The sequence below is a fragment of the Notamacropus eugenii genome, chromosome 3 (genome assembly GCF_028372415.1).
Source record: "Notamacropus eugenii isolate mMacEug1 chromosome 3, mMacEug1.pri_v2, whole genome shotgun sequence".
Classification (NCBI taxonomy): Eukaryota; Metazoa; Chordata; class Mammalia; order Diprotodontia; family Macropodidae; genus Notamacropus; species Notamacropus eugenii.
Window position 1 is genome coordinate 14635374 of NC_092874.1, and position 19053 is coordinate 14654426.

The window sequence follows — 19053 nt, forward strand, 5'->3', positions numbered from 1 at the left end:
TGGCTAAACCTCCCCAGTTGCTTCAGTCTCTGCTCAGACGCCATGAATTTGAGGTCTTCCCGGAACACTCATCAGCTAAACATAGACTTCCCTAGACTGTGTGCCCCCCCATTGGCCCCCCATGGGACCTGATGCCAACTCCATCTCATCAATGGGCCTCTCTTAATGTCTCCCTGGGAAACTCTAGCCTCTTTGGTTGCTAAACCTTCTAAAACTTTGCCCTATTGTAGAAAGTTTGGGAAAAGAATGCCCCTGATGATGTCTATAGGCCAAGACTGGCAATACCAGCTTTCAAGAGGCTCTGTCTCTGTCCTGTGACTTGGCCTGAGCTCACCATGAATTCAGTAGGCACCTTTGTGCTCCAAACACCCAATAAGAATGAGTGTATCTGGCCACCTCCCTCCTCTTCAGTCCTTCCTTTTCATCATCAGCTTAACTCAACCTCCTGACTGCTTTGCCTCCTCCCCAGCAGCTTGCCCAACTTGGGATATCCCTGCGCTCTGCCCTGCTCTCCTATTTGACCAGTCTGGATAAATGGCCATTTGCTGACAATTCCCATCCGACCCATCCCCTCCCCTACTTTCCAGGTCCCTTAAAATGGCCCCTGAGGTTTTATCTTCCCCGACAGAACTGTAGCTGCTTGAGAGCAGGCACCATCTTGTTTTCTTGTATTTGTAGCCCAGTGCCTGGCACAAGGAAAGCACTTAATACTCAATCATGTATAAACCCACATTTAAATGTTGCCTCCCCCAATAGAATGTGAACTCTTTCAAGACAGGGGCTGTTTTTGTCATCCTCAGCATTGTGTCTTGGCACCTGGCACATACTAGGTGCTTACCGATGATGTCTTGTTGACTGGCTGACTGCCGAGAGCACCTCTGTGAATCCCAATGTGCCCAGGCAATTGAAGGGGCCATTGTTTTGGTGAAGAATGCAGCCAGATTTAGCAAAGCCCATGATGTGGAGCAGGGGGATACTTCTGGGAGCACTTTTACCATTTCTGACCTCTCTGACTTTGGCAAAAGTCAGTTCTCTCCTCTGGGCTTCAGTGTCCTTAGCTGTGACAGGAGAGGGGTTAGGCTATAACCTCTAAGGTCCTTTCTTTTTCTTCCCACTTAATAGTATTTTATTTTTTTCAATTACATGTAAAGATAGTTTTAGACATCAGATGTTGAATTCCAAATTTTTTTTCTCCCTCCTTCCCTCTCTTCTCCCTTCCCCAAGATGGCAAGCAATCTGATATAGATTATACATGCACCATCATATTAAACATATTTCCACATTAGTCATATTGTGAAAGAAAAATCAGAACAAAGGAGAAAGTCACAAGAAATAAAAAGAGAGAGAGATGAACATACTTTGATCTGCATTTGGACTCTGTAGTTCCTTCTCTGGATGTGGATACCATTGTCTGTCGTGGGTCTTTCGGGCTTATCTTGTATCACTGTACTGCTGAGAAGAGCTAAGCCTGATGAAGTTGGTCATCACACAACATTGCTGTTACCATGGACAGCGTTCTCCTGGTTCTGCTCACTTCACTGAGCATCAGTTCATGTAAGTCTTTCCAGGTTTTTCTGAAGTTTGCCTGTTCATCATTTCTCCTGGAGCAATAGTATTCCATCATATTCATGCCACAACTTGTTCAGTCATTCCCCAATTGATGGGCATCCCCAAATTCCAATTCTTTGCCATCTATGACCCTTTCTAATGGAATCCAATTGGGTGGGCAATAGTTTTATTCCCTTTTTACAGATGGAGAAACCAAGACTAGAAGTGCTAACACATTTAAACAAAATTAAGATTCTAAACAGTTAGTTATGAATTGGTTTTTACCCCAGGAGGAAAGAGTTAACAAAGTGTTACATTCCAGACAAAGCCACTTTCATCTTTCTATACCATTTAAAGCAAGGCAGCCCCAAAGACATGAGTTACCTCTCTATGCTCATCCAAACAATTAACAAATCAGTCAACAGAGATTTAATAAAGACAGCCCATGCAGAGCCCTGTGATAGGCCCTGGGGTAACACAAAACTTAGAGGAGGTACAAGCCCTGGCTTCCTGGGACTTACAGTCTGGGATCAGCTTCACCCCACCTGCAGATCTCCCCAATAGAAGTCAATCCAATCCAGCAGGCATTTGTTAAGTACCTACTATGTGCTAGGTACTGTGCCAGATGCTAAGGATCCAAGGACAAAGAATGAGACAATTCCTATTTATAAGGAACTTTCTTCTAATGGGGAGACAAGAAGTCCTGATACAGATAAGCACATATGGAATTCATATAAAGACAAGTACCAATAAAGACAATCATTAAATACACATAATATATTCGGAAGGGAGGGCACCAGCAGGAAAGGCTTCAGGCAATAGGTGGTGATTGAAGGAAGAGGGAGAGGGGAGGGCCTTCTAAATGTGGGGAATAGTCAGGGAAAACGGAGAACCATGGGAGCAAGGTTGGAACCAGGCCAGGACTTGACCACTACTCAGCTAGCCTCTACATGGAAAGACAAAATGGCAGATCCACACCAGCTCCTTTCTGCTGGGATGATCCATCCAGAACTCTGGGCAGTGATCTAGTGAAACTCATTATTACTCATTAAAATAGAATAATTTGGGATGGTGAAACATGAAAGCATCCAGTTTCCTAAGTACATCTGATAGACAGATATCCAACCTAGAGTGAAAGATTCTGTTTGGAAGAGTAAACAATATTATTAGGAGAACTTATTATTGGAGAATATTCAGTTTGGAGCCATTCTCACCTTTAGAATCTTGCCTTCTATAAACTAAAGAGGGTGGGAGGGGGGAGAGAACTGGACCAGAAGACTTCTAAGAGCTATCTTTGGCCTTTCTTGGTATTCTCAGTGTTTAGCAGAGTGCCTGGCATTTAGTAGGTGATTAATAAATGTTTATTGCCTGGCTGACTTCCAGAGTCCTGATGGCATGAGTATCCTAGAGTGAGCATGAGGGAGGTACTAGGCAATATCTAAGCTCCTTGAGGACGGAGTTTTGTTTTTCAGTCTGTCTTTATACACCCAGCCCCTGGCCAATTTTCACATACAGTAGGTATTTAATAAATGTTTGTTTCCTTGGATGAGAAGTGTGAGCTGGTATTCAAGGTACAGATGACAGGATCAGACAATTTAGAGCCAGTAGAGAATTGAGAGATCACCTACTCCAAGCTTCTCATCTTAGAGTCCAGGAAACTGAGGCCTAGAAAGGGTCTTGTCCAAAGTGGCACAGGTTGTAAAATGGAGGATTTGAACCCATTTTATAGATGAAGAAATGAAAACTCAGCAAGATTTAGTAATTTGCCTAAGATGGCATAGTTTATGCTCACCCCACAGGGCCATGACTTGGCTATGGTATTTCTCAAGGGGCCAAGAGTCCTGGCTTTCTGCCTCCCTGACCAATTTCCCTGGGTTCCCTGTCTCTACCTTCCTTATGCTGGTAAGTCAAGCACAGAAAGTGGTCCAGACATTGGTTAGGGAGTGGGGAGGAAGGGGATTCCAGGATCTCTTTCTCCCTCCTGGACTCCTAGGAACAAGGTCATGGAGAGGCTTGGACTGGCTCCACTGAATTCCTCCACTTCCCTGATGAGTACCAAGCAGGAGGGAGCGAGAAGAAGGCCAGAGACAGTCGGCCCAGGCTCCCTCCCTTCCTCCCTGGCCCTCAGCAGGCTTCAGGAATTTATGGGCAACTCCTCCCTCAGGCTTCCTTTGGGAAGCTGGCATCATAAAGAAGAGAGAAGGGAGAGGAGGTGGAGCCCAGCACAGGGAGAGTTAATGGGCCCCAGGAACAGTCTGGCTCCTTCCGGGACCTCATGACTTCCTTTATCCTCTTGTCTATGCTTCACTCAAGTGACCCAGCAAACAAGGCCTTTGATAGCAAGCCACGGAGGAGCCAATGGGGAGGAGGAATATGACCCAACCCGGTGGACAGAAAAGGACAACAAGAAAGCAGGCGTTATCTGGGCACTGTGCTATTCCCTAGAGAGACACCTGGTAGAGCAGGGAGGGACAGAATGAATGAATCCGTGAATGAATCAGTGAATGAATCAATGAACAGATAGCGTTTAGTAAGCATGTACTTAAAAGTCTTCTAAGAGGAAGTATAAGCTGAGCTGAGACCTAAAGAAAGCCAGGGGCTCCAGGAGGGGGAGGAGGAAGAGGCTATAACATATATGAAGAATGGGAGGTTAGCCAATTTGGCTGGAACATAGATTGCATAAAGGTGAGTAGTGCTCAATAGCAGAGAAGCTCGGCGGGTGCCAGGTTATAAAGGCCTCCGATGCCAAACAGAAGATTTTGTGGTTAAGGGGATCTAGTGCTGAGCCTGGAGTCAGGAACATCTGAGTTCAAATCCAGCCTTGGACACCGACTAGCTCTGTGACCCTGGGCAAGTCATTGGACCTCTGCCTGCCCAGTTTCCTCCCCTGTAAAATGGGAATATTAATGCTAGTTCCTCATTCCCTTGTTGTGAAGGCCAAATGAGATACTAATTGTAGTGTTTAGCACGATGCTGGGCACATAGTAAGTAAGCACTGTGTAAGTGCTAGCTATTATTATCCTTTAAGTAAGACAGAGTCACTGAGGCTTCTTGTGAATGGGGGAGGGTGTGGTTAGGCCCCGGCTTTAGAAAGAACAGAAGAAGGTTTGCAAAGTAGAAAGACTGGAAGCAGAGAAACCAGTTAGGAGGCAAACGTACAGGTGAGAGATGAGAAGGGTTGAACTAGGGTGGCAGCTGGGGGAACCTTCCAAGAGAAGGAGAAAGAAGCAAAAGCTGCTTAGGAGGGAGAATCGACAAGGTCTGGCAACTAAGTGGAAATGGGCAGAATCTGGGAATCGATGTGGGACAGGGCTACCTCAGTCTTGTCCTGAACCCAAGATGTTTAGAGGGATCTGACTTCATCCCTGAGATGGCCAAATTCGGGTAATCACCAGCTTTTCCATAACAAGCTTCTACAAGGGGAATTAAAAATGAGGGGCTGTTCAGTCATCTAGGATCATTTCTGCCTCCTATTTTAGGGACCAGGAAGTAAAAGGGAGGAGGAAAGTGTGACCAGCTGATAGCTGAGCAAACAGCACCTTGTCCTTCTTGGGCCAGAGGTTTAATTTCCAGCCTGTAATGGCTACAAGAGATCATGGACATTCCAGACCAAATTTCAAGGTTTGCTGTAGATTAGATGCTATATCACCCCATGATTAAGGTCAGCCTAGACTCTCAGGCCCTCCCAAGAGTTGAGGTAACCAGTCAACACAGGGCCCTCTAGATCAAAGGAAACCCCAGCTAGACCAGGCCCAGTCTGGCTGGAAGACACTTCTGAGATTACTCAGCTGCAAGAGGTCTATTTCTTAAACCCCCAAGCATAAGCGCTTCCTCACCCCCCACCTCTGGTTTCCCAATTACTTTCTATTTGCTTCCTACGTATTTTTTATTGACTTATGTGTTCAATGTTTCTCCAACAAAGTATAAGCTTCTGAAAGTCAGAGGTGTTGAAAAGGTTTTGTAAATAAGGTTCTGACTAGACATGAGTTATTGGAGAAGGGAGAGAATGAGAATGACTGGTGACCTTGTGGAGCTAAGAAAGCGACACCCCAATGGAGTGTATATACATCAGGGGGAGGAGTTAGACCCTTTCAGAAAGGGCCCTCCAAAAAGAGGCCACGCAGGAAGGGTCTGAGGAAAGAGAAAGAAGTAGTGGTAGCTGGTGGGTCCCAGGGCAGCAGTGCCAAGGCAGCTAGAAAAGCAGAGGAATAGGGCAAATAGGGCATTGGACTTGGAGTCAGGAAAATCTGGGTTCAAATCCTGGCTCAGATAAGTTACTTTAACTCACTACGCCTCAATTTCTCCATCTGTAAAGTGAAGGGTTTGAACTTAGTTGCGTCTAAGGTCCTTTTCAGCTCTAAATGCATAATCCCTCCAATAGTGGAGTCCAGTTAGAAAGCCTAAATAGCACTAAAGGTTGACCACAAATAGTAAGGAATATTAAAAGGAGTTTTAGTTTATAGTCAGGAGCATGAGGAATACCAAAGAGAGAAGGCAGATGGGAAGATATTCATTGTGCAAGTGATGATGGGAGCAGATGACAAAAAGAAGGAAGACCTAACTGAACTTACTTTGTCTCTTGTTTTTTAGTCAAGGAGAGTGATCTTTGGACTGAAAAGAGCAAAAACAGTGAACAGGAAGTTGGACCCCAATAAAAGTGAGGAGCTGTTATGGGAGCACCCAGCTGCACTCAGTGAATTCCAGTCACCAATCCAGGCCGAATGAAATCCTTGGGCTGTGAAGCAATTGGCAGAGGGAACTGCTAAGCCAGTGTTGGCGGTCTCTGAAAGACAGAAGAGACCTGGACCGCTTCAATGTAGCCTCACTCTTCAGAAAGGGAAAGAGAGTGGAGGGGTCAAACTATAGGCTAGTGAGCCTGACTCTGATTCTTGGCAAAGTCCACAGACGTCTTTGAGGAGATGGTGAAAGAACTTTTAGAAAGCAAAGAAACAATGACAAAAAGCCAAGATGGCCTCGCCAAAGATAGTTCCTGCCAAACTAACCTACTTTTCTTTTTTGACTAAGCTGGTGATTCCGAGAAGAGGCAGCACAGTATAGTAGAAATAGGACTGGAGTTGTACTCCACAGACCTGGATTTGAATTCCAGCCTCTGCAACTTATTACCTATGTGACACTGAACAATTTTACCTTTTTGGGACTCAATTTCTCTCACTTTAAAATGAAGAGATTGAACTAGATAACCTCTAAGGTCCATTTCACTTCTATACTTATGATCCTAGTGGTGATTCCCCTAATGGGATTCCCCTGTCTCCTCACAAGGTCAGTGGATGTAATCAGAGAATAGTCATATGTGATGAGATTTTAATATGTCAACAATGTGTAACACCCTGTGTGATCCCTTTATGGTCAAATCAGGAGGGAACAGTGACAATGACTGAGTGATAAATTAGACATGCTTCTGAGGGCTTTAAATAGCTAAGTCCTGGGCAGATTTTAGCAGTTTAAGAGTAGAAGAGACTGAAGGCCAGGAGCTATCTGTGGAAGAATGGGGGATACTTCTGTAGGGAAGCTACTGGATCAGTAAAGAGATTTTATGTCCAGTGGGGAGACATACACTCCAAAGAGATACAGAAACAGAAAGGCAATCAGCAGAGAAATGGAGCATGTTTAAGGAGCATGACCTCTGATAACAGAAAAAATTCAGACTATAGAAAAGGAGCAGAGCCTGGGAATCCAACTGAGTGATTCACCCAGAAGAGATGCTAAAGACCCTGCAAAAATAAAAAGTATTTCCAGACCCTGAGTATTGGGAGTTGTGAACTGCCTTTGCTATATAGGAATCCTACACATGCCTTGCCCCTCTTCCCATAGATAAATGCTTTGTGAATTTGTGAGAGATTATGCCCTAAATTTTTGGTGGGGGTTGGTGAATATTTTACAGCTACCTTCTTCCCCCCATTTTAACAGATGTCTAATTATATCAGGGATTATTATCTTATTATGGCCAGGGATGGTGGCACACGCCTGATCCTGCTGCTGGCAGGTAAGCTGAGACTGGTGGATAACTTGAGCTGAGGAGATCTGAGCTGCAGTGGTGCTAAGGCCAATCAGGTGTTTGCACTAGGTCTGGTACAACTTCCCAGGAGAAGAAGACTACCAGGCATCCTAAGGTGCAGTGAAACAGCCAAGGTTGGAAAGACAGAGGCAAGTGAAAGTTTCAATGCCATTCGGTATCAGGATCAGGCCATAAGTGGCTGGTGGACTTCCAAATGAAGTGAAACAAGGAGATCCAGTCTCCAAAAAAAAATGATAACAACCTAAATTTATCTATTTGCTGTTTATCAATGGGGACCACATCGGTGGGGGCTCATGTTTCAGAAGGACAACTTCATGCAGTTAGCTCTAGAACCCAAGCATGTTATTTTCCCTCTGGATGGACCCAAATGTGAGTCTGAATGCAAGTTGGGGTAGCCTAGAAGGAGTTCTACACTGTGATCCTATGATCAGGTGAGTCTAGGATGACTGTGGTGAGCTCCCGAGGACAGAGAGCTAACAGATCTTCTGATATGCTGCAAATCTCTAGATTTCAGCTAAGCACTTAAGAAAATGACTCATCCTGTTCTTGTGGAGATAATAGAGATGAAGGGCTAGACCGTTAGAAGGGTTCAGAAGTCATTAAGTGACTGGTCATTTTTCACTCGAGGAAGGCTAAAGTGGCCCTCTATTGGTTTCTTTTCCTATGCTGTTTAGAATTTTCTGATTAAGGATTTAAATAAAATCATAGATGGAATACTTATAAAATTTGCTGATAACACAAATCTGAGAAGAAAAGCTTAACGTGCTGGATAAAAATAAAGATTCAAAACGATCTCAGTGTGCTAGATAGTTGGGTTGAATCTAATGAGATAAAATTTAATATAAAGTCCTATTTTTCAGTCTAAAAAATATCGGCTTCACAAGTACAGGATAGAGGAGGCACAATTAGACAATAATTTGTATGAAAAAGACCTCAGAGTTTTGGTGACTAAATAAAGCTTAGAATGATCCAACAGTGTGATATAATAGCCAGCATTTTATAGCACTTTCAGGTTTACAAAGCACTTTGCTTGTTGCCTCATTCAATCCTCACAACAACTTTGTGAGATAGAGACTGTAAGTATCCCCATTTTGTAGATGAAGAGATAGAGGTAGTTATAGAGGTTAAGTGACTTGCCCTGGGTCACACAGCTAATAACTATCTGAGATAGGATTTGAACTCAGTCCTTCCTGATTCTAAATCCAGCACTCTATCCACTGAAGCATCTTCCAAATCAGTCTTTGAGTCTGTATGAACGATTACTCTCACTTTAATAACCTGTTTTAAAATTAGATATTTCAACTAACCATCTGCCTCATGATCCGCACAGGGGACAGTGACCCCAAAATGATGTCTACATGACATTTAGAAGCTCAACTGAAATAACAACAAAAATATGTTCTATTAAGAAAGTCCAAATCACTCTGTTAAGAAATGTTATTTTCCTGGATAGAACCAACCCAAAAAAGTCCTAATTCTGAAACTTCAGAAGATCACCTTTCAGGATTTTATTGGACAGGTCTCAGTCAAAATACTTTATTTGTCAACCTTGCCTCTGCAAATGCAATTCACAGAGTGATTCTAGAAGAGTGATCTTTTTAGTATGTTTCCCCTCTGAAGAAAAAAACCTGCTGGCCTTCTGTAGAATAGGAGAGGCTTACTAACCACAGCATTCCCAGTGGATGATGGACAGACAGCATATTAGGTGGCCATGAAGATAGACTCATTGGAATGGAGAAGTCATGTCTGGAAGAGAGAGAAGAAAAGTCTCAGCCTGAGGTAAACAGCAGAGAGTAGAGTCCAGGGGGAGCTGTCCTCATAGAAAGCAACAAGATGACATTACCAGAAAGCATCCGCAATAATGAGGCATCAGAGGTGAGATCATAGGCAGGTTAGAAAGCTAACTGTAAATGTCCTAGATCATCTTTAGATAAACGTTTCTAGGAATAACCACCTCATCTTATATTTGTTAAGTTAATTTTTTAAAATTCGAGTGTAAGATTTTCCGTTTCTCCCTATTACATTCCATTTTATCAGATTTGATTCAATATTATCAAGATTTCTTTGGGTCATGTCATTTAGCATGTTAGCTAATCCCTCCCCGCTCATTGTCATTCAGCCGTTTTATAAGAAGGACAGCTATGTCTTACAATAACTATCCAAGTTACTGACAAAAATGTGAAACGGCATAAAGACAATCACAGATCCCTAGGGCACTGTACTGGAGACTTCTGCCAAATTTACAACAGACCATTAGTAAGAATTCTTTTAGTTGAGTCATTCAACCAATTTCCAATCCATCCCCATGCCAATGTACAAAATTGTCCTGCCAGCTACGACAGAAGAAAATCTTGGAATCTCAGAGTTGGAAAAGACTTAAAATGCCATCTAATCTAACTCATAACCATAGAAGAATCCCCACTAGGAAGTCAGCAAGCCATTATTAAATATTTACCATGTTCCTGGCACTGAAAAATGCATATTTAACCTTTGCTTGAAGACTCCCAATAACGGAGAGCCTAACCTCTCTTGAGGCAATCTTTTCTACTCTGAGACAGATCTTATTGTTATTAAGTTTGGGTTTTTTAAAAGACTGGCCTTAAGCTTCAATTTGTCCCCATAAAACTTGCACCCATTGTCTCTGGAATCAACTGGAAATGCTTTGCTGGCCTTTTGGGGCTGAGCTTGGAGTCCATTTTCATGTGCTTTGCTTCTCCATCTTGATCATGGACACTTTGGTTTGGGAAAGACTCTAAGAAAGACATTGGTCTGGAAAGGGCTTCCAGGGGAGCTCTGGGTCTGCTTTTGAGATTCCATTCCAAAACTGATATACAAACCTTCATGATCCCCGCTCACCAGGTAACCCATGGGTTACCTTTGGAAAGGATCCCCAACAGGCGCCTCCAGTTCTAATTGAATCTTAATCTTGACTGTGTTTATGGGAAAATCAACCATGGTTTATATGAGGATTTTTTTGTTTCCTTTTCATTTGTTTTTAGATCTTATGGTGCCAGATGCAGACAACTCAGCCAAGAGAGAGAAAAGACTTCTGATTGAGAAGGGTGATGAGTCTCTAAAACAGGAGTGTCTACACATGCCCAAGGGATCTGTGGACAGATTCCAGGGACTAATGAACTTGCCTTTAAAATATATTTTGATGACTGTATTTTAATGTAATTCATTTCCTTTGTAATGCTATGTCTTTTGTTATATTCACTTAAAACCACACTTCTGAGAAGCCATCCATGGGCTTCCTCAGACAGCCGGAGCAGTTTATGATACCCACAAAGTGAAAAATCCCTGCTTTCTTTTGAGGGCCTCCATCCTGTCTCAGCCCCTGACCCTGTTACCCAGCAGCTCCGCTGCCATTCAAGCATGAGAGTCAGGAAGCTTGCTCTTCAGTTTAGTCTTTGGCTATAAATCTGTAGCCTTTCTTTAAAAAAAAAATCCATAAAATATCGAATCCTGTTATGACAAAACCACAGCTCTTAGCCAAGCATGGTCAGGCCCTTCTGGGAGCTGGAAACTTTTTTTTCCTCAAGACCCTCACCTCTCCCTCCTGCAAAAGCACCCAGCTTTCCAGTTTGAAAATAAAAATGAAGAAATAAATGAAAAGAGAGACAACCCCACAAAAATCTACCACCAGGCTTTTTCCAGGAATGCTTAAATTCACTTCCAGAATTTGAATGATTCCCTGCCTTCTCTGAACAATTAGGGAGAGCTGAGGGGAAGCATTGATGTAACCAAGATATGGAGGATGGGGGTGGAGAGAGATGAATGAATCAAATTTTCCTTCTCTGTAAAATGACAGGGCTAGACTAATGTCCCTTTCCCACTCTGAATCTGTGATGCCATGAAAAAAAATACAATGAAAATCACTGAGTTTAAGGAAAGCTGTCTGTGAAGGATAAAGAATCTCTGCATTTCTGTAACACTTTAAGGCCAGTGAAGCACCTTCCAAAGATCTTTTACAGCCTTCTAACCACCCTGCGATGTAATGACTAATAAGTCTTAATGAGTTACTTCAACGTGTCCAAACTAACCCCATCGTCTTCCCCCTTTAACTAACAGTACCTGTAACGCCCACCTCATTGGTTTACTGTGAGCATCTACTAGAACAAAGTGTTTTGCAAACCTTAAGACTGTCAGCAAAGATCAGTTACCATTATCTGGTTTTCTTAAGCCTGGACCTACCTGTACGAAGTGGAAAGTGGGAATGGGGGCTCAGAGTTAGTGTTTCTTAAGACAATGACCCCTGAAACCAGGGAGATCATCGTGGGGAGCGCTCAGCCTTAAACACCAGACACAAGCAGTTCCCGACTGCCAACTCTCTCTATCACCCATGTGACTGTTCTCACGAATACATGTTCCTGTCACATCTGCCATTAAGGTACGATTAATTGGTCTGCTTATTCTCCTGGAAGCTGATCCTATAATTAATTCCCGCAAAGAATCACTGACTTGGAGAGAATTCTCAAGCTGAAATAAAGGAAGACAACATTCGATATGAGGAGGGAGTGTTCTCTACTTGACCTGACGTATCTATCTATCACCTTGATCTTAAAGGTTTGGGGGTAGGGTGGGAGGGTACCGTCTCCCAACTACTAGACTCTCTGACTGCCAGGAATTGTAGGCTTATATGTCTGAATGAAAAACAATGTTTTATTAACATCTAAACAATCACAAGAGTCAGAGAGGCTTCTGGGAGGGAGATGGGGAGATGGAGTGAGGAAACCAGGAAATGGAAGAGCTAAGCGCCAGCCTCACCTCTGAGACTTCCTCGTTGTCTGATCTGGGGAAAATCAATTCACCTTCTGAGCTGCTCTGTAAGCTAGGAATGCTGATACCTTCCTCAGAGGGGAACCAAATGAGGTAACTGGAGGTAATTGATGTCAAGTGCTATGTAAACACAAGCTGTTACTAAAATTATTCTTGAAGTAGATAGAAGTGACAGGAAAGAGGGGAAAGCTGGGCATAGAGCACCCTAGATTTGAGGAGAGCAGATTTCCAAAGGCTAAAATAAAGAGTACAGGAGTGAGCCTAACTTTTGCTGGTGAAATCAGTCCGAAGAAGGGGGTAAGAAATTCTCAAAAATGAAATCCTGAAGACACAAGTAGAGATAATTCCATTTAGGGAGGAAAGAACAAAAAGGAAAAAGAACAGCCTTATTTCCTTGTGCCTTGGTGCATCAGAGGAATGCTGAAGATAGGGAATGACAGGCTCCCAGACTGGAAGGAAACGCCCAGCCTAGCCCTTTCATTTTTTTCTCCAATGCTCCCAGTGGGGAGGGGCAGAGGGCCAGCTCTTCTGTAGACTATCTATCCCCTTTTGGCCTGGAGTTATTTCTTTCTTGTCTTTCTATCTTCAGCACCCAATAGGCATTTAATAAAGGCTTGCTGGATTGGATTGGTAGAAGGAACTTGGGATTGATGCATCCCCACTGACTCAGACCAGCTGAAAACAAGATAGCCTGTGAACCACACCATCTACAAACTGCTGTTTAAGGTACTGAAAAAGGGAGATTCCGGAGTTGTGAAAATCCTTCACTTGTCTTTGAGCTCTGCTCCCCAGTCCAGAGAGACAGAGAAGTTAAATATTGTAGCAGATTTAATTAGGTGACTGCCTACCTCAAACATGCTGTCTCTTTGTTTTTAAGCTGATAAGACCATGCAGCTGTCGTTTGGGAAAAGAGCACATTTTAAGATGGCATGATCAGACCACAGACCTGAGGAAATCAGAGAAGGCAAAACCTCCAGCTGCTCCCCAGACTTCAGGTCCCAACTGCAGTCTTGGGAGGGCAGTGAGCACCCCCTCAGCTTCAAGCCCAGGTGAAAAAGAACCAGTTGTTCTGGCTCTGGAGGAAGGTGGGGAGAAGGAGAGAGAGAAGATAACTTTCTGTCATCCTGTGGAGTTTGGACTGGGGCCCTTGTGGGCTGGCGAAGCTGGGAAAACAGCTCAACACAGTCATGAATGGAGGAAATGGTGGCAGGCTGTTACCCAGGCTGAGGTGCTGCTGGAGGGAGCCCAGCCCTCAGGCATGGGGAAGGCCTACCAAGCTGAAGAAGTTGATAGCCCAAGGCTAGATCGTCCTGGCTCTTTGGGGTTTTAGGCATCTATCTGCTCCCTCCCTTCATGTTAAACCAGGGTAGCTTTAGACTCATCATAAGGTTCCAGAGGTTTCCTGGGGCAGGTTCAACTGCCTCATTTAATGAGTAATTTGCCCAGGGTCACACATCTAGGGAGCACTTGAGATAGGATGAGGACCCCAGTTTTCCTGACTCCATATTCTCTACAAACAGCTTCTTGTTGAAAAATTATGAGACCTTTAGTCCTTTGATTCCTAATAAAGACTCAAATCACTTTGTCTACTTGGTGATGGCTAGTTGAGGAATGAGGCTAGCCGCAATGTGCCTTCCATGCAGGTGTTAGGAGCTTACAAAATTAGGTATTCATGCAGCCACAGAGACAGCTTTGTTCATTGGGCAAGAGTGGGTCTATGCATCAAACGCATTCACTACTGTAGGATCTAAATGGAAGAGGGATTCCCTAAAGATGGTGAAGTCTGCCAGATGCTCTTGTACTCGGGTTATATTACCCTGACTGCACAAGATCCAAAATCACTCAAAAGAAGTTGGCCCACAATCAGCACAGAGGGGAAAAATAAATGGATACAGAAAGTCTCTGGTTCAATCTATGACATTTGCTGGACAGCCCATTCATTCAATCAATCCATTAATTAACAAGCATTTATTAAGCACCAACTATGTACCAGGTGATATATCTTGGACAGGCATGACAGATGAACAAGGAGCTGGGCACAGAATTGAAGAGAAAGAAGAGAATGGAAATTACACAGAACTTTGAAAGATGCTGAGTTATCCCTATGACACTACATAGCTGAACATCAGGAAACACCAGTTTCCAAAGAATCAAAATTATAGCTCCCCCAAGGACAATGGGGGAGAGGATGTAGCTAGGTGGCCCAGTGGATAGAGGGCTGGGCCTGGAGTCAGAAGACCCATCTTTCTCAGTTCAAATCTTGTCAGATACTTACTAAGTGACTGGGGTCAAGTCATTTAACCCTGTGTGTCTCAGTTTCTTCATTTGTAAAATGAGCTGGAGAAGGAAACAACAAACCATTCCACTATCTTTGCCAAGAAGACCCAAATAGGGTCACAAAGAGTTGAGCATGATTGAAAGTGACTGAGCAACAACCAAAGAAAGGACAATGGAGTGACCCATCGTGGACATGAACAGGCTCCATCATATTCAAATTGATAGCATACTCAAGAAATGGTATTAAAGAAATCATCCAAGAAGCACATAATGGGAAAGGAAGTGGATGGGTCATTCAACAAGAGCAACGCTCCAAAGAGAACAAAGTCCAGCTCCTGAGAGAGGTTCCCAGCACCTGGGGCAGGTCCTCCAAGGAGAACTTTGGGAAGGACCTTGATAAGAGATGCTCAGGATGAGACAGCATGGGTGTGTCACCATCTCTAAGCAGGAAGGGAACACTCTCACTGAAAAAAACATCATGGACCATTGAAGCATTTAAGCTTTGCCCAAACCTTATGAGGTAGGCAGTATTAACAATCAATGAGAAGGAAGGTGAGGAGGATGTTTAACAAAGCACTTCACATCTATTACTTCTTTCAGTACTAACCGTAACTCTTGGTTTGCTGGCAGAGAGAACAGGTCAGAATGGGATGATGAAATGGAGGGCTATGGGTCACATGAATGCATTAAGGAATTGGGGGTGAGAGCCACAGAGGAAAAATGGAGGGCCCCGGTGAACCACACCTTTGCTTAGGCATATTCCTAGGGGCAAGGTCACAGAAGGAGAAGCTACTTTCAATCCTAGCTCCTACGTCACAGAGTTCAGAGCTCAATTAATCCAGCTCCTTATGCCTTATTTAATATTTTACATATGAGAAAATGGAGGCCCAGAGACAAGACAAATACAGAATCAGGATTCCAACCCAAGACCCCCAACTACAACTCCAGTGCTCTTTCCAATACAACCCACTGCCTGTTCCACTTGGTGATGACTCGTTAGAAAACAATGAAAGGACTGGATCTTTGATAGAGAAGCCCATCTAGTGACTTGGACCCACCACATTACCCATGACTTTCACTTCACAAGAATGAAACAATATGTTCTGGCAACTCTTTGTCCCTGTGTAGACCAAGCAACAGCCAGTTTTTTCTAAACTTTTCAATAAAAAACAAAGGAACCACATCTGCCAGTATATTTGAAATTCCACTTTTCCTATCTCCTACCTATTTACCAAGGGAAGGGAAAGAAGTGTTGCCATCTGCCCTGTGGAACCACAATGGTTCTTTGCAATTAACATGAGTTAGATAAAACATTTATCAAAGGCTTATCCCTGGAAGTCTGGTGTGGCCAAGTTCTGGGTTGCAAAAACAAGCCAGTAAGATGATTCCTGCCTTCAAGGAGTTGGAAGGGGAGGTTGGTAGGTAAGGAATCAGAACTGCAGAATGTCTTAGAAATGTTCAGAAAGTGCTGGGGAGGTCAGACTTGGGCAAGATAAGATCAGCCCTGGTCTTTCAATGCCCAGGTGATTCCAGGGTTCGAGCTCAATTTTCTGGCAAGAAGGAGGTGGAAATTATGTCCTGATAGAAGATTAGACTGGTATGGGATTGACTAGGGGAGTTCATTTGCCTATTCAGAGTGTTTTCATTTTCATTAACATTGTCATTGTTGTATTGTCCTCCTGTTCCTGCTTTTTTTACTCTGCATCAGCTCCTAGAAGTCTTTCCACATTTCTCTGAATTCATCACATCCATTTCCTAGGGGACAAAGATACTCCAGTACATCGACATGTCACAATGTGTTCAACCATTCCCAGATCCATGGGCAGAGACTCGGTCTTCCTTTTTTTTTTTTTGTTTCTTCAGAGAGGGCTATGTGGGATCTTTCACTTAACCCACTGCAGCCCCATGCTTTATGTCCCACCCAGTCACTCCCAGGAAACCAGTCTCTGCCTAATGAGGCCATCTTTCCATCTACTCTACTGCTCCTCCTTCTCCCTCATCTCCTGCTCTGGGATCCATAATTAAATCAGTACTCCCACCACTTGACCATTGACTGCTCATGGCTCTATCCCCCACCCCTGTGATCAACCGTACCAAACTCCCTCCCCAGGTTACCACTCAATCCACTTGACATTTGCTATGTGCTCAATATGTCAGATATAATACACAGAAAAAGAGATACAATTCCTGCCTTCAAGGAGATTGTATTCTCTTCTATTTGCAATATCTTCCCTATTTGCAATAAGGACCTAGGAGGTAAAAACTGTCCCACTTTCATACTTGCAACCTGGTGGCTGGCATCGTGTTTGGCATCAAGCAGGTATTTAACAACTACTTTTTCAATCTTTCAGCTGGTTAGTCTTTGACCTGTGGTGGGATCTGTGAGTGAAGGAATTCTAAGACTTTACTGGATTTTCTTGTATCAGCCCCCCTTTCTGGACCAATTGGACCCACTCCTAACCACCAGCACTGCTTTCACGTGCCATCTTTCCACAGCTGCTCCAACATGGACTGTTTCTGCCTTACACCCTCTTTGCAAGGTGTGAAGTCAAAGTTCAGCTGTTTTCATTTACTTTTCTTCTTCTGTGATTTCAAGCATTCCCCAGGTAGTTGTAGATAAGCCAATCATGTTCAAAAGAAGAAATGCAAACTCTCTATCTCCTTTGACTACTTATCTAGGGAATACCAATCATTTTACAGATGAGGAGAACTGAGGCCCAGAGAAAAAGCTAGTCTACCAACAAGCATTTAGAAAGGGTTGGGAGTAAAATCAGAAGTAAAGCAGTCCCTCCTTCAAGGAGTCTGCATGCTCATGGAGGAGGCAGCATCACCATGACCATCACCACCACCACCATCATCTTTGTCCTCAGACCTAACTATGCTAACATCTGCCCCAGGGCACAAATGCAGTGCTCAGGGGCCTCTGAATCCAAATCCAGCATCTTTCCCACATCTGCACAACTCAAACATCCAGTCAGTTCAGCCAGAACCACTGGCTGCCTCAGCCAGCTAATGTGGTTAAATGTTGTGTGTAGACACAATCAAGTCTTCTACGGACACAACCTTCCCTCAGAGGCAGGAGGGAAGAGCTTGTCAGCTTGACCAGTGGGGCTGATGATCTCCTGGTCATTATCTCTCCTGTCCTGACAGATCTCCTTGCCAGGAAAAGCACATTCTCAGAGAGGGCATCTCATATTCGGAATCAGCCCCAGCAGGTCGGTAAGCATCCACAGGGAAAGAATACAACCCCATGAACTCACGAGGGAATCAGTTGATTAAACCAAGAAGGAAAAGTGAAGTCTGTGCTAGTTTCAAAGAATAACAGCCCCAAAGAGCCACCAAGCCCACTGTCCTTGATCATTTCCCCCGTTGGTCACAGGAAACTGGCCATCTGGGGACAGCTGCTTCATCTGCCACTTCTGGCCATCAGACAAGTGTCAACAGACCTCAGGGCTAGCCTGACTCAAGCTGTCCCCACAATGTTCCCAGGATTCTTCTACCCATTGTGTTCCTTTAGCTCGGAAATGATTGAATTGGACTGCTCTGAGCAAGGGGCTCATGACCCCAGGGACCCTCTTGTGGGCCTCCAAGCCTGCAGTCCACTGGAAACAACACTGTTAAGTGGGTTTGGAGAAGAACTTGACACCAGATGGTTTTTTTTTCTGCAAGGTCAGGGACTTTGTTAGATTGGTTTTCCATACTTTTTCATAAAAGAATGATTATTTTTCCTTTGGCTCAATTCTCCCTGTGCCTCATAGCTCATACGTTGAAATGGAGAGGCTTCATAGCATTAGAATTAGACAGGCCCATAGAGGTCTTTTACAGGGAAAGAAACTGAGGCCCAGGGAAGTTAAGGGACTTGCTCAAGGTCACAGCAAAACCTGGATTTGAATTCAAGTCTTTGAACTACAAAGCCAGCATTCTTTACCACAGTGCGTTACAAAGCCCTGGCCATGTCCACATATCCCCTTCTCTCTTCCTATCACACCAGGGACAACTGGGCCTATCTCTGGGCTCTAAGGGACCCTTGAGTGTACCTAGGTCCAGAAGATGATAGTTTTGGGGCTAGAAGACTGAAGAGTCATCTCATTCAACTCCCTCATTTTGTGCATGGAGAAACTGAGGTCTAGAAGGTGAAATGAAGGAAGTTGGGAATCTACTTCCTGTGACTTCCAATGTGGCAAACCTTCTACCAAACCATATTCCTTCCAGCCTGACGTTACCTAGTATACAGCAATCAGTGTGAGGTAGGGGACAGGTTCAAATCCTGTCTCAGATACTTACCAGCTGCATGACCCTGGGCAAGTCACCGAACTTTTCAGCCTCAACTTCTTTATCTGTAAAACAAGGAACTTAGATTCAATTATTCGCAAGAGCCCTTTCAGCTTTCAATCTATGATCCAGTAATTTTT

At 43.9% G+C, this 19053-nt stretch overlaps 1 protein-coding gene and 1 long non-coding RNA gene across 2 annotated transcripts in view; one reads left to right on the top strand and one right to left on the bottom strand.

The window, feature by feature from the left end:
* Nucleotides 1-19053, bottom strand: part of TOMM7 (translocase of outer mitochondrial membrane 7) — a 518839-nt gene that overhangs the window by 276315 nt on the left and 223471 nt on the right. The gene's annotated exons all lie outside the window — the stretch shown is intronic.
* Nucleotides 3862-12094, top strand: LOC140532435 (uncharacterized). Its single transcript, XR_011976513.1, has 3 exons — nucleotides 3862-4233; nucleotides 6139-6828; nucleotides 10585-12094. It is a non-coding gene; the product is annotated as an uncharacterized lncRNA (long non-coding RNA).